General features: G+C 49.0%; 1 pseudogene; it reads right to left on the bottom strand.

Moving 5' to 3' along the window:
• Positions 1-1,691: 1,691 nt before the first annotated feature.
• Positions 1,692-2,838, bottom strand: LOC115271721 (annotated as a pseudogene).
• Positions 2,839-20,873: the final 18,035 nt, after the last annotated feature.

The raw sequence follows: 20,873 nt of genomic DNA, 5'->3' as shown, positions 1-20,873 counted from the left end.
ACCAGTCTTCAGCTGCATGAGTCTCAGGTGTGGCCCAGAATGCTTGGGATACCAGCGATGACGTCTAGGAGGGGAGGGGGCACTTTAACAGCCTGAGGACATGTTAACAGGAAGTGTTAATGAAGATAGACAGACTGAGAGGCTTGTGGCCAGGGTGTTTGCTTACCTGAATGTCCCCCAACCTTACAGGATGGCCACGGGGTTTTAGATTGCTGGAACTGAAAGGCACAGAGATCATGGACAATGACACGGAAGCCAGATGCCCCAGCCCCCAGCGGTGGTAGTGTAGGGGGCAGGGCCCCTGCCCCCATGCACACACCCCTTCCCCTGCAAATGCAAACCAAGGCACAGCTGTGAAGGCATTTTGCAGGTGTGGCGAGGGTCCCCAATCAGCCTGCCCTGGGACAGGGGGGCCATCCAGGAGGTGAGCCCATTGGAAGAAGCAGAGGGGACTGCGGTGAGGCCGTCGGCAATGCGAGCCGCCCACAGAGGTGACTGGGTCACGGAGCCCAGAGCTGTCGGGGAAAGGGGGACTTGAGTCCTGTGCTCACATGGACATGAATCCCGTAGCCAGTGAGAGTGCTCAGCGGAGGGCCTGGTCCCAGCTGGAGGGCAGCTCTGGAGACTCAGAGGTGACCCTCGGCCACCCTGCGCCTGGGCTGTTGACCCAGGGAGGCCATGGGACTAGAGCCACCGATGTGAGCTAATGTGTTGCCCAGCAGGAAGCAGGCTGAGAAAACAGCTCCAGAGACCAGTTGCTCCTCATGAGAAAGGAAGAGTCGGTGCACGGGAAGAAGCGGCCGGGCAGCGGGATGGGCCCTGGACCCGTCCCATTTCTCCCCTGCTCTGCAGGGAGTCTGCAGTGGCCCCACAGCTGTGAGTCAGGTGAGGGAGGGCGGATGATCAGCCTTGGATCCAGCCTGTAGTGAGGTCTGGGGGCACCTGCGAGCTTGTGGCCAGAGGGCCAACTGTGCTCTCTGCTCGCTCTCCCCCCAGGGCCCCAGGCGGCCTTTGGAACAGCCCCATGGGGAGGAGTCAGGGGTCAGTTAGAGGAGGCCCCAGCCCTGCAGGCCCCTCTGGGTGCTCTCTGTCTCTGTGTCTCTCCCTGTCTCTCCCTCTCTCCCCTTCACCCAGGGGAAGAGGCGATAAGCCCCCAGCTGCCTGGCCAGATGCCAAGGATAAAGACAGCCTAACCGGCCACCAGCAAAACTGATGGTCCACGCTTCTCTTTTTTCTTTTTTTTTTAAATTTTTTATTTTTTAATTATTTATTTATTTTTTAACATCAATTAAACTTTTCTTGGCTCTAAATGGAACAGTATATTGCAAGTCCTCATAACACACGAGCTCAGTATGGGAAAGTTACCCTATGGTCGCAACTTCTGTAATCTGAGGCTGACTTCCTGCTTAACAGATTTCACTTTTCAAAAAAAAAGAGATCATGAGTGGCCAGTATGTATACTTATCATGAAAAATGCAGTAAAGGCCCCAATGCTCAGTCCACAATACCTAAAATGAGCAAAATGAAAAGGCTGTAACTCATATTGGATGTCAGTTGACAGATTTTCCACTAAAATATCTATTAGCTAACGTCTTCAGTACTGCTGTTATAGGGGCACTCAAAGCTTCTGTCTGCATGTTGGAAAGATTTTCTTTAAAGCAACATTGGTCCAAACATACTAGAGTCATACTAGAGTCAACATATTTAGCCATCTTCCTCTGGAGGGGTGTACCTGCCATTTTTCTCATGTATCTGTACAATGGAACTATAGGATTGTTGGGCTCTTGCTAGATTATACTGATTCTTATTTGCTCCAAACTGCACTCAGGCTTTGCCTTTGACTAAGGTAGCACTGATTTGCATGATGACCGATTCTATTGAGTAGGCACTGCTCCAGCCCTGTTCTGTGAGGAGTCCCATACCTAGTGCTCCACCACCCAACACGTCCCCTCCTGAGAGCACAGGTAACACCACTTGAACAAATGGAGGATCAAATGGAAAATTATCCTTAAAAGAGAAGTTAAGCAAAATACATTCTATGCCTTCTTTTTCTTTTAAGATCTGAAGATCACTGTGCAAAGAACTATCAGGATCGACCTTCTGCAGTTTAACATGCCAGTCATATAAACTGTCATTTAGGAGTTCCACTGAGTAAATCCCTGCTTTATAACTCTGTGGTCTGTATATGTCCCTGAACTCTTTCCTAAGCCTATCTGAAGCTTGCACAGACCCACATACTGCACCATTGAGATGGTCTTGCCTTTGGGTCTTCCTAATTTTTTCTAATATTGCCAAGTTTTCTTTTTCAATTCCTTCATCCTCTGACTTTTTTCCACTAACAGGCTCCTCTTCCTTCATCTCATAGTGATCCAAGTCTTCTGTATCTTCAGCCATCACTTCTTCTTTCTCCTCTTCTGAAGTTATATCTTCTGTTATCCCATTCTGACCCGTGGGTGTTGGTTGATCTAGCATCTCAACATCCAGGTGCTTAGGAAGGTTATATAATCTGCAGAGTTCACATATCAACCACTTCAATTGCTGACAAAACGAATTGTTGTTCTTAGCGTCTTCTAGATGTTCTAGCACTGATGTCAGATTTGGGTCATCAGAGTCCACAAACCATATTGGTGAAGAAGAGGGGTAGGATTCCGTGATGTTGCAATGGAGCGTGAGTGGAGGTGGGGGCGAGTGCGGGCTGCCGGGCGGTCCCTGAGGCGGCGGCAGGAACCAGCAGTGGAGCTCATCCAGCTTCCAACTGATGATGCAGAATCGCTCGTGGTTCTTATCGAAGATGGACGCCAGGAACTTCAGCTCCGCCTTGAGCCCTGACACGGACATCTTCCCCTCATCTCCGGCAGAAGGGGTGCGATAGGGGAGCCGGAGTTGCCGTCATGGCTGCGACCACCCCGCAAGGCCCTTCCTGTTTTCTTTTTTAATAATTTTTAACTTTATTAATTTTTCAGAAATAGAGGAGGGAGGGGCAGTGAGAGGAGGAGACACAGAATCCAAAGCAGTCTCCAGGCTCTGAGCTGCATAGAGCCCAACATGAGGCTCAAACCCATAAGCCTTGAGATCATGACCTTGGCCAAAGTCAGAGGCTTAATCGACTGAGCCACCCAGGCAGCCCTCTTTTTTTCAATGAGAGAACACACAAGAGCAGGGGAGGGGCAGAGAGAGAGGGAGTGAACGAATTCCAAGCAGACTCCATGCCGTCAGCATGGAGCCCTACTCAGGGCTTGAACTCAAAACCATGAGATCATAACTTTAGTAGAAACCACAAGTCACTGAGCCACCCCGGCACCCCTGTCCACGGTTCTTTGAAAGCACCATTGGAGGCATGGAGGTTAAGCAGCTGGAGCCACAAGAATTTGCAGAAAAGTGGACTCGGCCGAGGTAGTGGGCAGGCCTCCTCCTGAGCCAGCCCCACGGAAGGTGTTCAGGCGAGGCTTCTGGACTGGGTGTGGGGGATCGCACTGGCCTCTGGGTGCTGCTAGGAGGGGATCCGGCTGACCCCCTTTTCTTGCAGTTCTTGCTGGTAACTCTGCTCCTTGAGTGGGTTTTGTCCCCACTTTGCAGCGACAGGGCCACACAGATTTGCTCACGGGAGGCCCTGGTGGAGCAGGAGAGCCGGCCTTGAGCCCCTGGCACCCCCAGGGCATCCCACCCTCCACTTCCCCAGAGAGACAGCCCTGGTGGGTCCCCCACGGACGGCAGAGATGGGGCAAGGACAGGTGGCTGGAGGAGTGGATGCTGGACCCGGTCTGACAGCAGGGCCTGCCGAGAAGCCCGGCTGGGGAGCCTGGTTGCCCTCTCCCCCCAGGACACTCCGGTCCCTGGCAAAATACAGCACTTTCATCAAATGAAGAAATAAAAAACCAGGTAAGGCCTGAAATGATTGTTCACGTGGACATTTCTAGAGCTGCAGGAGTCCAAAGAGAACGCAAAAGGTAGAAAATGAATCCTTGACCATAAGCACTTAAGACAAACGCCCACAGGCTCCCATGCACACTTGAAGCCTTGACGAATCCCAGGCGGTTAGGAAGTGCCCCCGGCAGAAGGCACACAGACATCTGTATTTTCTCTGAACTCATGAGTCATAAAAAGTAACGATTTTCATTTGTGCCTTATCTTGTTCTCATCTGGGGGCTGCCCCGCCCCTAAAGCACGGCTTGCTTGCCCCCCTCCCTGTGTGGCTGTGTGACTCGGGCCAGCTCCAGCTCCCTCTCTGGTCTGTTTTCTCTCTTCTAACCGAACACGGTGATCATGACTCATTCCGTGAGGCCACGTTACTATCACAGGCCAAGTGCCCTCAGCAGGCAGGCCTCTGTGTGTCTCTCTCCTTCTCTCTACAAAATCTACTTCCCTCCCAAAAAATGGTCCTTCCTTGTAGCTAAACTCACTCTAAGAATGCACTTCCCTCTCTCCTTCCCTACTTAGTCCTGATGTCTGTAACCACGGGGGGCCATCTGGGCCTGCCCAACACTGCTGGTGTCTTAGGGGGGGTCCCCCAGGCAGGGGCGCTGCAAAGTGGGCCCTGAGATCCCCTGGGTCCGCCAAAGCTGGCCGCACCTTGGACTTGGCAGCCTCCTGGCTGCCCCCTGCCACTGGCAATCCACCCTCAGGGACCCACCAGAGGACGGTTCCCAGAGGGAGGTCTCAGGCACACTTCCACAGCCACTGAGGGCACACGTGGCTGGCCGTGACCCCACCCGGGCTGCAGGGAACACGGCTTCGCTGTGTAGACACGGGCAGTTCCCGTGGGCTTTCTCGCCTGCTGCCTACGCCACACCATGAATGGACTGCATAGAACTAAGCAGTTTCTGATTGAGACCGTAACATTTATGTGGCCAACAGAGCTGTCCTAACTTGGCCCGTTCCTGGGGAGCCCTGAAAGATCTCTTCCGAAGGCAGGAGACGGAAACATACTAGGAGGACAGATGGGAAAGAGGTGGAAATGCTGGAATCTCCACAGCCCCTGTGGTATCTGCGAGGGCTGTGGGACCAAAGCACCAGATGCCGCTGGGTCCCCACGACACACACTCACTCCTCACGTCCCGGAGGATGGAAGGCTGTGATCCAGGCGTGGCCGGCCCTTCCTGAGGCCGCACCTGGGCATGTCCTGATCTCCTCTTGTTGTTTTAAGTGTTGATTTATTTATTCTGAAAGAGAAAGAGGAGAATGTATGAGCAGGGGAGGAGCAGAGAGAAAGAGAGACAGAGAATCCCAAGCAGGCTCCACGCAGTCAGCACAGAGACTGACATGGGGCTCGATCCCAGGAACCGTGAGATCATGACCTGAGCCAAACTCAAGAGTTGTTGGACACTCAACCAGTTGAGCCACCCAGGTGCCCCCTGATCCTCTTACAAGGATCCCATTCAGATGGGATCAGGGACCACCTTAATGACCTCTTTTAACCTTGAGATCTCTGAAAAGGCCTCTCTCTAAGTAGAGTCATATTCCGAAGTGCTGGGTTTAGAGCTTTACCATAAACATCTGGGGGGACACAACAGAGCCCCAGCCTGAGCATCAAACAACTTTGGTCGTTTGCAGACTACGTGACAAAGGCCAAGAGCCATTTACAATGGAGGAAAATATTTTTCTCTATGACAGAATTCTGGACAGCGGGCATCGGTCTCTAGCAAAAAGTGTCTTGATCTGGTTGAGACCAAAAGCTCTACTCATCCCAGCACTTATCAGACCAGAGGAGAGAAACGCCTATCCTTCGCAAGCATCTGCTCGCTCAGCTGGGACCCCGTCACAGCCTGGCGGGGGGTGGGGGGTGTGTCCCTGTGCTCACTGAGCACATGCGTGTGTTGGGGATGAGTCAGGGGAGGGAAGGAGGCCTCCCTTCTCCTGGGCCTTGAACTCGCAGGTGCCGGAGAACAAACAGGAAGTGAGTGAGTTGGGGAGGGAGGTCCCCCCAGGGAGAGTTGTAAAGTGACTGGGGAGTTCCTGGAATGTTCTGGAAGGGACTGAGTGATCTGGGGTCAAGCAGAATGCAGAGTCAGTAAGGGTGCGGACCACAGCCTCCCACCCTGCTCCTCGGAGCCTGTGCAAGCCTGGAGAGCCTGGCCAGCCTGCCGGAAGGTGCTGCCGGCTGTCAGCAGGGCCACAGCCTATGGACCAGGGTAAGGGAGCAGAACATGCCATCAGGACGAAGGTCGGATCTGGCCCCCCGCAGGCCGGAGCCACAGCTGAGCGACAGGGGCCCCAAAGGCCCAAGACAACGGGCAGGCTGCTGGGCACGTGTTGGCATGGGTCAGTCTCGCGCCTTGGGTGGGGGCCTGGTTCCCAGCATGCACTGCAGCCTGCAGAAGAGGGGCGCTCCGCAGGCCCCCAAACAGACTGGCCCTGTCTCTGGAATCCTCAAGGGAAGCATGGACACAGGCTGGGGCGTGACATCATTTTTTAAATTTTGGAAGCAAATTCAAATAAAAACATCAGGGCCTTACAGAGTTCACAGCTGGACATCTCTCCTGCCAACCTCGGACACACGGGCAAGGTCTGCCTGTGTCATGGTCACAGGGAAACCGTGGACATTGCCATCAATCTGTGTAGGGCAGCTCCTGTCCTCCACCCTGGCCACACTGTCTTCCTTCCAGCCCCTCATCGCCCCGGACATAGTGAGGAGGCTGGCAGCCCTGCCCCATCTTCCCAGCCCCTGCATGTCTCCGGAGTGGCCCAGGCAGCATCACATGTGGGTGACCGTGATCTGCGCCCCTGTAGTCCAGCAGCCTCAGTGCCAGTGAGTGCTGGGCCCTCTGCACACTGTCCTCCTCCTGGGAAGGACCCTGTGGGCCACACAGAGGGTGCACGGCTCCCAGAGAGTGCACCTGCTGTCGTGGCTGCCACAGGCCCCTCTGGGCAGTGCTGGCGGGAGGGTCAACAATTGCTCCTCAGCTGTCAGAGACCACGGACCACAGACCACAGACCACAGACCACAGACCACAGATTACAGACCACACACAGAGCACAGACCATAAACCACAGACCACAGAACACAGAACATAGACCAAAGAACACCAACACAAACCACAGAACCCAGCACTGGCTGCCTCCTGGCCAAGCGTCACTTGCTCTTCCCAGGTGCGCACCTGCTTTGCAGGCTCCAGGGCCACATAGAACTGCCGCACCCCCCTCCCCTCCCCCTGCCCCTGCCTCCCAACAGACAGGGCCACGCCCTCCCTCACCTCCCCCAGGGCAGCCTGTTTCCAACACTCGGGTCTTTGGGGCTCCAACTGTGAGGCCAGTTTCCAACGCTGTTTCCAATATTAGCCGTATGGGGTTTTTTTCAATTTTCCATTTGCCTGAGGCTTTTAACTCTATCTCACATATTTCAGGTACATTTTGATAAAGCTCACATAAAATTGAAACTAATATCATCAAGGTTGTAGTATCAAAGCTATTGCAATGTTTTAGCAATCTCTGCCAGATTCTATCAGGAGCACGCAGACCTGGGCAGTGCATGAGGAAAACTCGCAAAATGCGACAGCTGAGGGAGGCCTGTGTACATTTTCTTAACATCCCAGGACGATGCATATTTGAACGAAAGTGCCCACACATCCTCAGATCTTCTCAGATGACAATCCCTGGACAAATGTGTCCACACAGTCTGGGACCAACCAAGCCATCATCCGCAAGTCCAAGTACGCACAAGATAAACCGCATGCATTCTGCATACTCAAGTGTAAAAATCAAGAAGGGTAGACGCTGGAAGTGATTGGATGCTGAGGAGGTGCACTGGGCATAGAGCATCTTCTCTGGAAAGTGCAGGAGACCTGACCTGGTTCGTGACGCTCACTCAGCGGGGTTCTGTGACTCGGCCAAGGGTGGGTGGGAAGTCTGCTCACTCAGAGCATCCTCAGGGCTTAACAACGCTAGCAGAGCGTGGTTGCAGTTCATACTCACTTCTGACTAAGTGGTAAGGGTGTGTGAACAGCCCACACTCCAAAGAAATTCTACTGAACTGTGTATCTTTTGTTCATGCCAGCCCACGGGGATATTTTTATAGGGGTCACTGACCCCATCGAGGCCCTGTGCACCCCAGACCCTGAAACATGGAGAGCGGCGCTGGAGTTGATGAACTTCCAGACAAGTGATAACGACGTGACCCAGTTAGAATTGGGAGAAAGAGCCACCAAAGGAATAGTCTCTCTGAAGGCGTTGCTGGCTGGAATGTGTTCGGAGCTGCCCTGGAGGGTGAGTGCCACCTTGTCCACGACACATGCAGAAACGTTATTCACATTCGGTGCAGAGAAAAAAGTGAGCAATAAGCCATGATCGGCATCTGCCCCGCGATGTGGGGTCGTGGCAGCAACATAGATGGGGAACCACTGAATGGCACACTGGTCACAGTAGATGTGACCAGCTCGTGGCCTAAGAAAGGGCCCTGTTGTTGGTGCAATGTCTACATCGGAGTGGCTGCCCGTCACCGTAAGTCATTCTTAAAAACACTCTAGGGGCACCTTGATTTCAGCCCAGGTCATGATCTCACACTTCACGAGTTCGAGCCCCACATTGGGCTCTGAACTGGTGGTGCAGAACTTGCTTCGGATTCTCTCTCTCTCTTCTCTGTGCACCGCCCCCACCTTAAAAAGAAATAAAAACTGGGGAAAAAGAGCCCACTCCAGGCCATGGCCACTCTCAGGGAAGGACACCACACAAGGGTGGACCCCCAGTGTCCAGACCCCCAAGAGTTCGAGCTGCTGCATCAGGAGCCCTCTTAGCCAGGAGGTATGGGGTGCATGAGGTCCTGGCTGAAAACAGAAGTTGTATTTACCCAACAGCCTGAAGGAAGATGAAACAGCAGGGCTGGACACTTCTTCCCCCTGATGGGCCACCTCACCCAGCATCTCCTCTTCTGTCCCCCTCTGCCCAATCCCTGGGGGAAGGAGGGGACGACAGGGGCCAGCCTCCTTAGGAGACAGTGATTCTGACACCAATGTTGCCTTGTGGGCTTTTCCCCACCCCAAGCAACACTCTGATGCCAGCTGTGGCTCCAACAGTGACAATGTAGCTCAACTCAGACACCATGTGCCCAGAGAAGGTGTCAGACCCACAGGTTAAGGGCTTCATCCTACAAGGACCCCTCCCCCACCCCAGAAGCCAGTCCCCTCCTCACCAGGGTTCTGACCGACAAGCTACAGACTAGAGGCGCCCATGGCCCCTCCCTGGTTTGGTGAATTGGCTGGAGGGGCTCACAGGACTTGGGGCACAGATCACTCACTAGATCCTTGGTCTGTTATAAAAGGATATAACTCAGGAACAGAGGGAAGGGAGAGCTGCCCAGGGAACTTTCTGGAGACGGGCCGCCGAGCTCCCACCCCTCCCAGGGCCCACTGTCCCCCCATCTCCACATGCTCACCAACCCGGAAGCTCCCAGGACCAGATCTATTGAGGCTTATGGGAGTTTTGCATGGGCACCACTGACGTTCAGCCCCCCTGACAGCCTGCACGAGGTGAGGTCCAGAAGTCACTCACGATGACACCATGGACTTTGACTGTGCCAAACCCCAAATACTCCAAGAGCTCAGCCTGAACCCCTGCAACCTGCTGCCAGAACGGACTTTGCTCCGTGAGAGACTTAGAACCAATTCTGTTCAGCCAACCTGAGATTTCTGCTGCCAACGCCAATCAAAGTGCTCTGTGTGCCAGCACTCCTTCTTGTCTGTTAAATCCACTGATGTGTGGGGGCACGTGGGTGGCTTGCCCAGGTGAGCATCCAACTCTTGATTTCAGCTCAGGTCATGATCTCACAGTTTGTGGGTTCAAGTTCTGCACTGGGCTCCATTCTGACAGCTCAGAGCCTGGAGTCTGCTTCTGATTTTGTGTCTCCTTCTCTCTCTGCCCCTCCCCGACTCGTGCTCTGTCTCTAAAAAATGAATAAACATTAAAAAATAAAGAAAAAAGAAGGGGGTCAGCCTGGAGTTACCAGGCCACATGTCACCTGGGAGGCTCTGCGTGAGATACTGGTGGGTGGGGTGCAGGAGTGTGGTACGGGCCAGGAGCTGGAGAGGTGAGGGGTCCTCGAAGGCCCCAGCCAGCTGTGCCCAAACCTGACAATGGGACCAAGGCCCGAAACAGGGACAGCCCAGATGCTCCTGAATCCTCTCCCCCTGTCTCCAGCTCTGTGGGGCTTCGTCTAGAGGAGGGACAGGGAGAAACGCGCCCCCACCCTCCCCCCACCTCCACACACAGACACTCAGGACAGCTGAGGAGACACATCAAGGGCAGTTTCCTTTGTGAGTCTGGCCGTTGATGAGGAAGAAGGACATTTCCAATCAGGACATTGGCATTCCAGTTGTCAATTGAAGAGATGTTTCATGCTGATTTTCTCATTAAGGAGATAGGGCTGCTGTGGGTCCCCATGTACCCACCGTCCAGCTTTGAAATCTTTCCACCCAGTGTCTCATCTTTATTCCACCTGCAGGCCCCTGGATCATTTTGAAGGAAACCCCAGGAGCAGATCATTTCATTACTAATGCATTTAGTATGTGTCTAGAAAAGATAAGGACCCTTCTTTTACCAAAACCACAACCTTACAGTCACACCTAAGATTCCACTTTTTTATTATCATCAAATATTCATTCAATGTTCAAATCTCACCTGTTTGGACAAATTTTTTTAATTTCTGAAATGTATTTTGAGAGATAGACAGTGAGCAGCGGAGGAGCAGAGAGGGAGAGAAAGAATCCCGAGCAGGCTCCACACTGTCAGCACAGAGCCAGATTCGGGACTCTGTCCCATGAACCGTGAGATCACGACTTGAGCCAAAATCAACAGTCAGATGCTTAACCGACTGAGCCACCCAGGCTCCCTGGACAAACACTTAAGAGGTAGAGTATCAAGTTGAGGGCTCTGAATAGGAAAGCTTGATGGGCCTGATGGGTAAGGGTGAGACCAAGGGGGAGGAAAGGAGGGGGTCTCAGGAGAGCTCACAGCTGGGGTCCAGGTAGAGGTGTTGCCCAGGGGCCAGACAGAAGTCAATCAGTTTTGGGGACTGGAGAAGAGTGCATTCGCATGTTCACATGGTCTGGTGTGCATGAGACAGATGACCTGCAAGTGGGTCTATGGGGAGAGAAGGGCCTTTGGGGGACAGAAGAAGAGAGGAAGGGAACTGGTTGCCAAGTTCCAGTTGTGTATTAGTTCCTTTTAAGAACAGAATTGTGATCAGAAGCCTAATATGCTAAGTAGAAAACATGAAGATTTTTTAGATGGTCAACGCAAGTACGATTTACAGTTACCCATTTGCTAAGTACAGAGCAGGGGTGCGGTTATTGTGTGAGCACCATTCCATGCGGTGTTAGGGACGTGGCCTCGTGTCTGTCAGAGCAAGGACCCAGATGTTTCTAGGCTTGGGTTGAACAGGACGAAGGCTCTCATGATTTCACACAGATGACTAGTTGCACATGGTAACATCTTATAAAGAATTTAAATCGAAATCTTGGTCGGGATTTCATTAAAGATTTAAAACCTTAAAGAATTACAGTAAAAGTCGCTGAGCTGGAATTATCTCTTGCTTATCTCACACATGTTAAATTTAGAAGGACTCCGAGAGCAAGATCCCTTGCCAGTTTACCCTTCCTAATCTGGAGAAAGGAATGTCTAATGTATCTTGTGATCATATGAGAAATTCACATTAATGTGTTAAAATCTCATGGATTATGAAGCGTGGTTTCAAAACCTAACCTGTCTTGTTCTCCACGCAGTGCCCTCCGGGCAGATTGGATTCACTTGCTGACACCTTTTGCACAGTTAAAAATGAAGGAAATTTATGACCCTGTTTTGCCAAATTATGCTTTTTTAGATGATTCAATATTAGCAAAGTGCATAACCCAGCTCGACCACATTGTGCCTGAAGATGGTATTTGTAGTGGGTTGGTTAGCCAGGGGTAAGCAGGAGCCACATGTGCGGGCATGCGTGTGTGTGTGTGTGTGTGTGTGTGTGTGTGTGTGTGCGTGCCCTTTAGCAAAAGCAGCCAACACACTTGGGCATGAAAAGTATTTCAAACTCACTCCTGTCCCATGACAACTAACCCATCACTGACACCATTCCAAGTTTCTCCATGAACGTGCAGTTTGGGGTAGTGCAAGAGCCCATTGCTGCCATTTTGTTTACTCAGGGCTTGCTGGGAAAACACCTTCGGGTGACATTTCCTTCTATCCATGTTGTGACATCTGGAACATTTCAACGACCCAGTCAGATGCCACAGCATTTGTGCCAACTCAGCTGACAATGTGTAGGTACCTAATACAAATCCTTCCTTCTCTGGTGGTGTATAAGATATGTTTGTGCGTGCATGCATGCATGCGTGCATGTGCGTGCATGTGTGTGTGTGTGTGTGTGTGTGGTGTGTGTGTGTGTGTGTATAAACCATTCTACCATTCTACTTATGGAAATGAAAGTATTTACTGTAGAGAGTTCTGCTCTGTGCCTTGTTTCCCTTCATACTGCGACTTACATGTAAAAGATAGGATGTAATTATGACACAAATACGTCATCATTTATCTGTGATCCCATCTGGATGACCATTTTCCTTCTTTCCAGCCAACCACTAGTGCCGACAGTGCTCCCAGGAAGTAGTTTTCTGAGCATCTTGCAAATACATGCAAGGATAATGATAGAATAAATTACTAAAAGAAGATTGCTAGGTCTCTAAAGACTATTACCAAATGACACCTTAAAGATGTGGCATCAAGAGATGCTGTACACCATATGGGTCCTGTTTGGGCTGGTGGTTCATCTCGGCTGAGAAAGAGCAATGACAAATACGTGCCACACGAGAAGTACTCAGTCCACACTCAGTTCAGAGACCACTTGTAACTCACTGACAAACATAAGACATGAGGACTTATTCCTTAAAAAATAATAAGAATGTTGGGTGCCCAGGTGGCTCCGTTGGTTAAGGGTCTGACTCCTGGTTTCTTGATCTGTGCTTCCGTAGAGGACTTCTCTTTTCCTCATTTCTTCTCAGATAGATCCAGTCCTGGGACCGGTCTCGTGAGTGACCCACAAGACAGGTGATGGAGCATGAGGCCAGTTTACCCCGTGGAGGGGGCATCTCCCAGTTGGAGCAGCAGTGTATCCCCCAGGAGCTGGGCAGGTGGGTTAGTCTCCTCCAAGGGAAAGAGAATATGGGCTTCCTCTGAGCCACAAGCTGGTCCCCCAGCTCTTTTGAGGCAGGTGGATTTGTGGAAGCCGAGAGCCTTCCCCACCCGCCTGCCACTGCTTTCCGCCTGACTGAAGCAGCCCAGCAGGCTCCCTGGGGATGTTCACATTTGCGTTTCTGAGGGGAAGGTCAAGCTGGACACTTAGCCCTTCTGAGACCAAGAGGCAAACCATCCTAACACTGGTGTGTGACAAATGCCGGCACCGACCAAGGTGCAGATGAGGCTCGAAGAGCTAGAAGTTATGCAGAAGCATTTTATGTAAACTTGTCCCGGAGAGAGCAGCCTGAGCGCCCAAACGCGATAAGCATAATAAGGGACAGAAGACAGGACGCGCTCACTTGTCCCAAGGTCGACTTTATCTGGAGGCCAAGTTTGATTTCTGTGTTTCCTTCGGCCAAGCTCATTTCCTCAAGGCTCATTAAAACAGTTGTCTGGTGGCGCCCAGTGTCCACAGAAGCCCCCGTTTACAGAGCCTGAGGCAGCTTTCCAAGGAACTGGGGACAGATGTCCACCCTTTCCCCTCAAACCCCGTCAGAGACAATAGTGGTCAAATGAGAAGCCAAGATGATGTTGCCACCATTTTGTTTGCTGGTGTTCTTTAAGATCCCAAACTCTCTGTGACATGTCAGTAAAGACTTTTCCTTTGTCAGCATCCTTTCTGGTGTCTTACTCACTGTAAGTGGCGTTAAAATTTGGTACATATGGATGAAGGTTTGGAGAAGGAGAAAATTCGAGGCTCAAATCCAGGACCGTTAAGAAAGTTATGGCTTCAATTGAGACACTGAGCAGACATTTTTCAGCTCCATACTGATGTTTCCTGACATGTTAATTCTCACCAGTCGAGTCAGCAAAAAACTGAGTCTTAGCAGTTTGATGGATATGTTCAAAATCACTAATGAGTGAAGAAACTCTTCATTTTTTATTGGTGATTCCTGTCTTTTTCTTCAGTAAGTGGCTAGTTGTGTCTTTTGTCCATGTTTCATTGGGTGGTCTGGGTTTTTTTTTTCTTCTTTTTTCTTTGTACATGAAAGATAAATGGATAGATGGATAGATAGATGGGGACTGCATTTCAGCTGTATGTATTATAAATATGTTCTTGCTATTTTAGCTTTTTTCTTTTGCTTTATATAAGAATGCATGTGATAAGCAGATGTTTTTCATTTCAATGGGGGGAGACTTCATCAATCATTTCTTTTGTGATTAGTATTTTGTGTGTTTTGCTTAAGAAATTCATCTCAGCTCCAAGGTCAGAATGTCATCTATGTTGCATCTACCAGTTTCAAAGCTTTGCTTTTGAACATCAGTCCTTAATCCATCTGGACTTAATTTTCCTATGGTAGGAGGCAGAAGCTTATTTCACCAATTCATTGTAGAAATGAATTTTCTTAGCTCAGTACAGTATTTTGTCCCATCTTTGAAATAAGACCACCCATGACACTATCGCCTTTATCAGAGTCCCATAGTCTTTGGTCTGTGTCTATAGTCTGTGTTCTATACTCTGGTTCATTAATTTATGCACTACCCCTCTTGCAAGGTCAGATTAGTTGTTGTGGTGTCATAATAGATCAGTTAGGGTAGTATCTGCCTTTGTTTCTTTGTAGACTGGGGGCTCTTTGAAGATGGGCAAGAAGAGCCTGTTGTCAGATGCATAAAATGCTCTCAATAAATACCTTTCTGCACATGGTAACATCTTATAAAGAATTTCTGGCAATTTTATTATACGATACTCCTTCCATCAAGATGTGGAGTCTCTGTTCTCTGTCCTTGAAACACTCAACATCTTGCCCTCAGAGTCCTGATCCATCCTATAAGAAGGCTGAGCACCCCAAGATGACCCTTCCCGAAGCCAAAGCCACATGGAGAGGCCATGGGGAGACACTCCCATCCGAGCATTTGAGTTACTCCATCCCCAATGCCAGGCAACAGAAGAAAGAATCCTCTGGGTAATTCTAGTCCCAGGCACTTTGGCTAAGCCCTAGCTATTGAGTCTTCCCAGCTGGCGCCCCAGGCATTGTGGGTAGTGGGGAGCCAACCACACTGTATCCAAACCCCTCACTATGGAATTGGGTGTTGCATAAAAAGGGTGTTGCCTCGCACCACCACGCTTTGCCCCTCTTTCTAGGTACGTAGGCACCTGTTCAAGGAGCTGGGGAAGAGAGTGGGGACAGGAGCAGAAGCAGGGGCCAGGCTTTGGGACGCAAGGCCTTGGCTCTCGAGGGAGCCCTTTGCTGCCTGCACCTCCTCACATTCACGACCTCAGTGTCCACTCTGCAGAACCTGAGTTCACTTAATAATCGAAGTTTCCATCTGGCTCTACTGCCTCCAGATGGAAACGAATCCTCCTGGATTGTCTTGTGATCGAAAGCCAGAAAACACTGATCAGTTCACCTCAGAACTTCCATTTCCAGGATATGCAGTGTGGATGGGGGCTCACTTCTCTGTTCATGTTTTTTATTTACTGGATATGTAACGTGCCAGACCCCAGTTTCTTAATAAAAATGATTTGTGGTTCACAATGTATATTCTTTCCAAATGTAAAAGGATTAGGGACTGTATACACATCTACCAGATAGGAATTTAAAGGAAATATAAAAGAGGGAGCATACACCAAAATCTATACAAACATATGGCAATGGACTTACAGTGCCCCTAACAGTCTTTATATCCAGTCCTGGGTGATCTAGAAGCAAAGGGAAACATGATGGGTTATTGAACTTTATGGTCTGATAAAGTTTGGTGGCCAAACATCCGAGCAGTGACCAGAGTGTTCTGATGGATGCTGTAAACAAGAGGCATAGAACTTTCAGAATCTAGAGATAGGGTCTCATTAATACGGACAGTACCCTAATATCACAGTATTGTCATTCTACAGAAGAAAATACCGAGGCTAAGGAATGTTAATGGCAATCACTTGAAGTCATACACCTGCTCAGTGCCAGCACAAAGACTCAAATGTAGATTCATCATCCTAAAATCAACCTCACTCTACCAGGCTTGTAATAAATTCCAAATTCAATTTAACCTTGGGACCTCACACAAGCACGTGGGCCAGCCTGGGACCAAGGTCTTTGAAAGCCATTGTGCAGAAGTACAGAGATATGACTTTTCTCTGCATTAATTTCCCCAAAAGCTGAAGTTACAAAGATCATGGAAACTCACCAACATGATACAGGGGTGCAGTTTCTGGTAGGGGAATGGGGAGACTAAGCAAATGAAATTCAAGAGCGATAAAAATAAGACCCACAGCAGAGGGAGGAGGAGCGACTGACCTGCTTCTCTCCTTATTTTTCTCAACTATCAAGCCTCCTCGACCAAATCTCTGATAAGAATCGGAGAGCAAAGAGTTTGAAATTGGTCTCTCGTGGCACATTGCAGGGATAAACACCATTAAATAAATTTATCATGGTCATTGCAACATTCTGTACTCTCCTGCACAGCAGCTAAAGAGCTGTGTGGTCCCGAGATCTTCGGTGATGCTTTTGGGAGGAAAGAGCAGGTGCCTTTTGGTTCAGTCTCACCGGGCGTTCTTAACGTTGGTACATTTTGACTTGTGCATGTGCTCTGCTTTGAGTCATGATAAATATCCTATGGGATATGTGGTCTTGCCTTTCAACATGCTCTGAATGCAGCCAGAGTTCGAAACCTCCTTCCTCATCATTCCCCCTTCAGTGAACATAAGGAAGAATCATCCTAACCTGAAATGCGTCCAGGCAAAAAGGTTTTATTTATTATGAGGGAGAGGAAGAGAGTGGAGGAGGGGCAGAGAGACAGAGGGACAGAGAGAATCCCAAGCAGGTCACGCATTGTCAGTGCAGAGCCTGATGCAGGGCTCCAACTCATGAACCATGAGATCATGACCTGAACCAAAATCAAGAGTACAACACTTAACCAACTGAGCCACCCAGGTGCCCTGTTTTCAGGCAGTTTTATGTAACATGTCTTCCCAATTCTTTTGGGCCCTTTAATTTACATGAGTTTCAGTAAATGCTCATTCATGGATAAATTAAAACTATCCACAAATAAATAAATAAATAAATATATAAATAAATAAACAAAACAGAGCAAAACAAATACCTCTTAGAAATTGGAAATAAAAATACTGAGAGAGATTTTGAAATCGCCCTCAATCCAAACTTGCAAGGGATTGTCTTTTTAACAGTTTGCCTTGATTTAGACTTTTACGTTCAGTCCATCAGTAAGTTATTCACAAATCCACACACACTCCTTTTCGTTCGAATCCCACCAGGCATTAAACAGGATAAAAATCCTGGGCTCTTCCCTGTCTCTTTCTTTTAGTCTCTTCCCTTTGCCTAGAATGCTCTGTCCTCCCCTTGCCCTCCATGAGTGAGCTTTGGATAGCCCAACTTTCACCTTGTGTTGGAAATCTTCACAGTCTCCTCAGAATTGGGGGTCTTAGAAGCTACAAGCTTATAATAGTCATCTGGTCTTTTTATCTCATTCAATGAATAGTCATTGAGAGCATTCATGGATTCCTTGGCCACCATGGGTCTTGCACCACTCTAAGTCTAAGGTGATGGCCGTGAGGGAGACAGAGCAGCTCCTGGGTTTGATGGGGGTTAGAGTGGAGTGAGGGCAGTGCAGAAGCCAACAACGAACACATTTCTAACATCATACCCTATGCACATAAGAGAAAAGGATAGCAGGCAAGGTGCTGTTTGGCCAGAAACCAGGGACCCTCCAGGGAAGGTTGTTTTGGGAAGAGGGAGGAGCAAAGCGGAGCCTCTAGAGTAAAGGGCAGGTGGGATGCCGGAGGGCAAGCAAGGGGCCAGTGAACTGGAGTGCCATGACTGAGGGCAGAACCAGGCAGGAAGAGTGTGGGCATGAACCCAGGGCCAGGTCATGCAGAGCCCATACCACATGGCCAGCACTCCGGGTCTTCTATGCCCAAGAGTGCTGCTTATGGGGTGACATGGTCCAATTTGTATTTTAAAAGCATCAGTGTGACCACAACTATCCCTACAGCCCCCGATCCACCTTCACTCAGGCTCTTTGTCATCTTTGTACAATTCCCTCTCCCCACTGAGGGTATAACACGCCGTGTCAGGTGGGGTGAAACCCTAAAAATCTAAAGACAAACCCTCTCAAAGGCAGCAACGAGGCAGAACTGATGTTGAGAGTTGGCACAACACACATTGTAATTCAGCTGGTTGGGCTGGATGCCCTGGGGTGGTCACAGGCTCTCCGTGTGGACCCTGGAAGGCCAGTGGCGACCTCGCCTTACAAGTAACGCCCCACGCCCACTGAGCTTAACCTCCCATTGAATTCAATGACTGTGGGAAGCTGCCAGAAGAACAAAGATCAACCACCTGCAGGCAGGGCAGTGTCGGCCCCTCAGGCGCTGTGCTAAAACTTCAGTTTGGTTCCTCCTTTACCCTAGCCTTTATCACTTGACCCTGTTTCTTAGCAACGGACCTAGGTCAGCTGCCTTGCTTCCCACCTTCTACCCTTTATGTGTGTGTTCTCTCAATAAACGAGGCTTGATCAGAGACTTCGTCTTGCCTCCATTCTCTGTGCCCCCTGCCCTGCAATTCTCACTCCCTCCCTCAGGACCTGCGTTGACCAACCTGCTGGACTGGTCAAATGACCATTCACTGCCTGCCCGATGAATGCTCTTTACAAGAACCTATAACCTGGAAACTTCCCAATGTTCAAATCCATAACAAAGGTCATTATTAAGCATTACTCTCTACTATGAAACACAGGAATACAGGAGTTATAGCTGACGAAAAAAACAGGTAACACAATCTGACCCACAGGCTATCTAGATTTTGAAGATAGCCAGAAAAGGCTTAGAACCAGTTATACTTCAGTGTTCAAGAAAACAAAAGATATGACTGAAAAAATGACTATAAAGTGAAATCTCAATTGGGAATTGTAATCTATAAAAAATAATCAAATGAGAATTCTGGGAGGAAAATACAATGTCTGAAATAAAGAACTTATAAGACGTATTTAACAACAGAGGGTGCAGGTGAGGTGGGATCATTTTTTATTGGAACACCATCAGAAAATATCCATTCTAATGGACAGGGAGAAAAATGTAAAAAGAGGAAACAAATATAAAATAAGGATGGGATTTAGTGAAAGATCTAAGCTAGCATGGGACACAGCCTCTAAAATGGGTCCCAGGGAAGCCTCAGGGTTACAGTTTTTTGTGTGATCACATCCCTTAGTGTGGGCTGGATAGAAACTCCCCTCCAGTAGGCACAACGCAGCCAAAGAGATGGGTTCTGTCATTCAGCTCCTAGAAGATTGTGCTTCCATCTTGCTCAAGAAAAATTTCTAAATCTTTGTAAGAACACTGAGTTTTGGCCAATGAACTCCCTCTAGACCCAGACTCTGCCCCAGTTTGCCAGCAGCCTAGAAAGCAGAGCCACCTCCCAGACCAGTGCCAGCAGCAACAGAAGGGGCTTCGTTCATGAAGAATCTCAGTGACTAGTTGGGACTCGTCCAGTAGTTCCTTTGAAAACTGGCTTGAACCCCTTGCCTTTACTTTGCTGACCTCAGAACTCACCTAGCATAGAAGCTGTTACCCGATGGATATTCATCAAAAATACTTACAAGCTAATATTTTAGTCACTGCTGGTGGTGAGATTGAGACAATGAGCAGATTACTAGAATTTGAGACGAAAAGGCTAGAGAGTAAATTGCTTTGAGAGATAAAGGCTGTCAAAGGCTCTGGCATGTTCCTGGAAGTCCAGAAGGCTGTGCACACACCCAATGACGATGTGGGGAGGCTCTAACCTCTCACCTGCTGACACTGGATCTGCGCCAGCAGGACATGAAGGCTTAGGCAGAGTCGTGATCCTCTTGACCGAGTACCGGAGGGGTGCCCCACATACCCATGTCATCACTGCTCCACCACCTGGAGACTGCACTGGCCACACACCACAAGAATACAGACTGCATAGAATTTGCTCAGAAAAGTCATGAAAACACAAGAAGTAATAACTACACCAAGAGGCAGCAGCAAACCGTTGAAAAAGAGAAAGGACAATACAATTTCCAAAGTCACTATATCATAATATTCAATATATCCAGTGTTCAACAGAAAACATTAGGAAGCAAGCAAAGAAATAAGAAATATTCATAAGAAAAAGCCAATTCATAGAAATAGTCCCTGAGGAAGTTTACTGCACAAAAACACTAAAATAGCTATTTTTAATATGTTTAAAGAACTCAAAAGGAAATCATATCTGCAGCACTAAAGAATAGTGTCTTACCAGTTGAGAAATTATACCAACAGAGAGCTAGAAATTGTACAAAGTTCTGGCTTTATAGATATAAAGAGACAGATCTTGCAAAAAGGAACAAAACGCAAATCTAAAGTCAACAGTAATGAATGAAAAGGTCATGAGAGGAACTCAAAAGCAAATGAGGGAACACAGAAGAAAAAAGTAGCAGACTTGAAGACTGGTCCACTGAAATTATGTAACCTAAAAAACAGGCAGAAAAAAAGAATGAAAAATAAAAAAGGGAAGAGCCGGAGATGCATGTGAGATGTCATCAAGTGTTCTGATGTATGTATAATCAAGTCCTGGAAAGAGGAAGGATGAAAGGAACAGAAAGAATAGTTACAGAAAGACCAGCCACAAACTTCCCCAATTTAGTAAACCACACAAATCTATAATATATACAAAGAGCTCAATAAACTGTGAGTGGGATCAATCAAATACACCCAC

This window comes from Suricata suricatta, chromosome 2 (genome assembly GCF_006229205.1).
Source record: "Suricata suricatta isolate VVHF042 chromosome 2, meerkat_22Aug2017_6uvM2_HiC, whole genome shotgun sequence".
Lineage (NCBI taxonomy): Eukaryota > Metazoa > Chordata > Mammalia > Carnivora > Herpestidae > Suricata > Suricata suricatta.
This window is presented reverse-complemented; position numbering and strand designations above follow the sequence as displayed.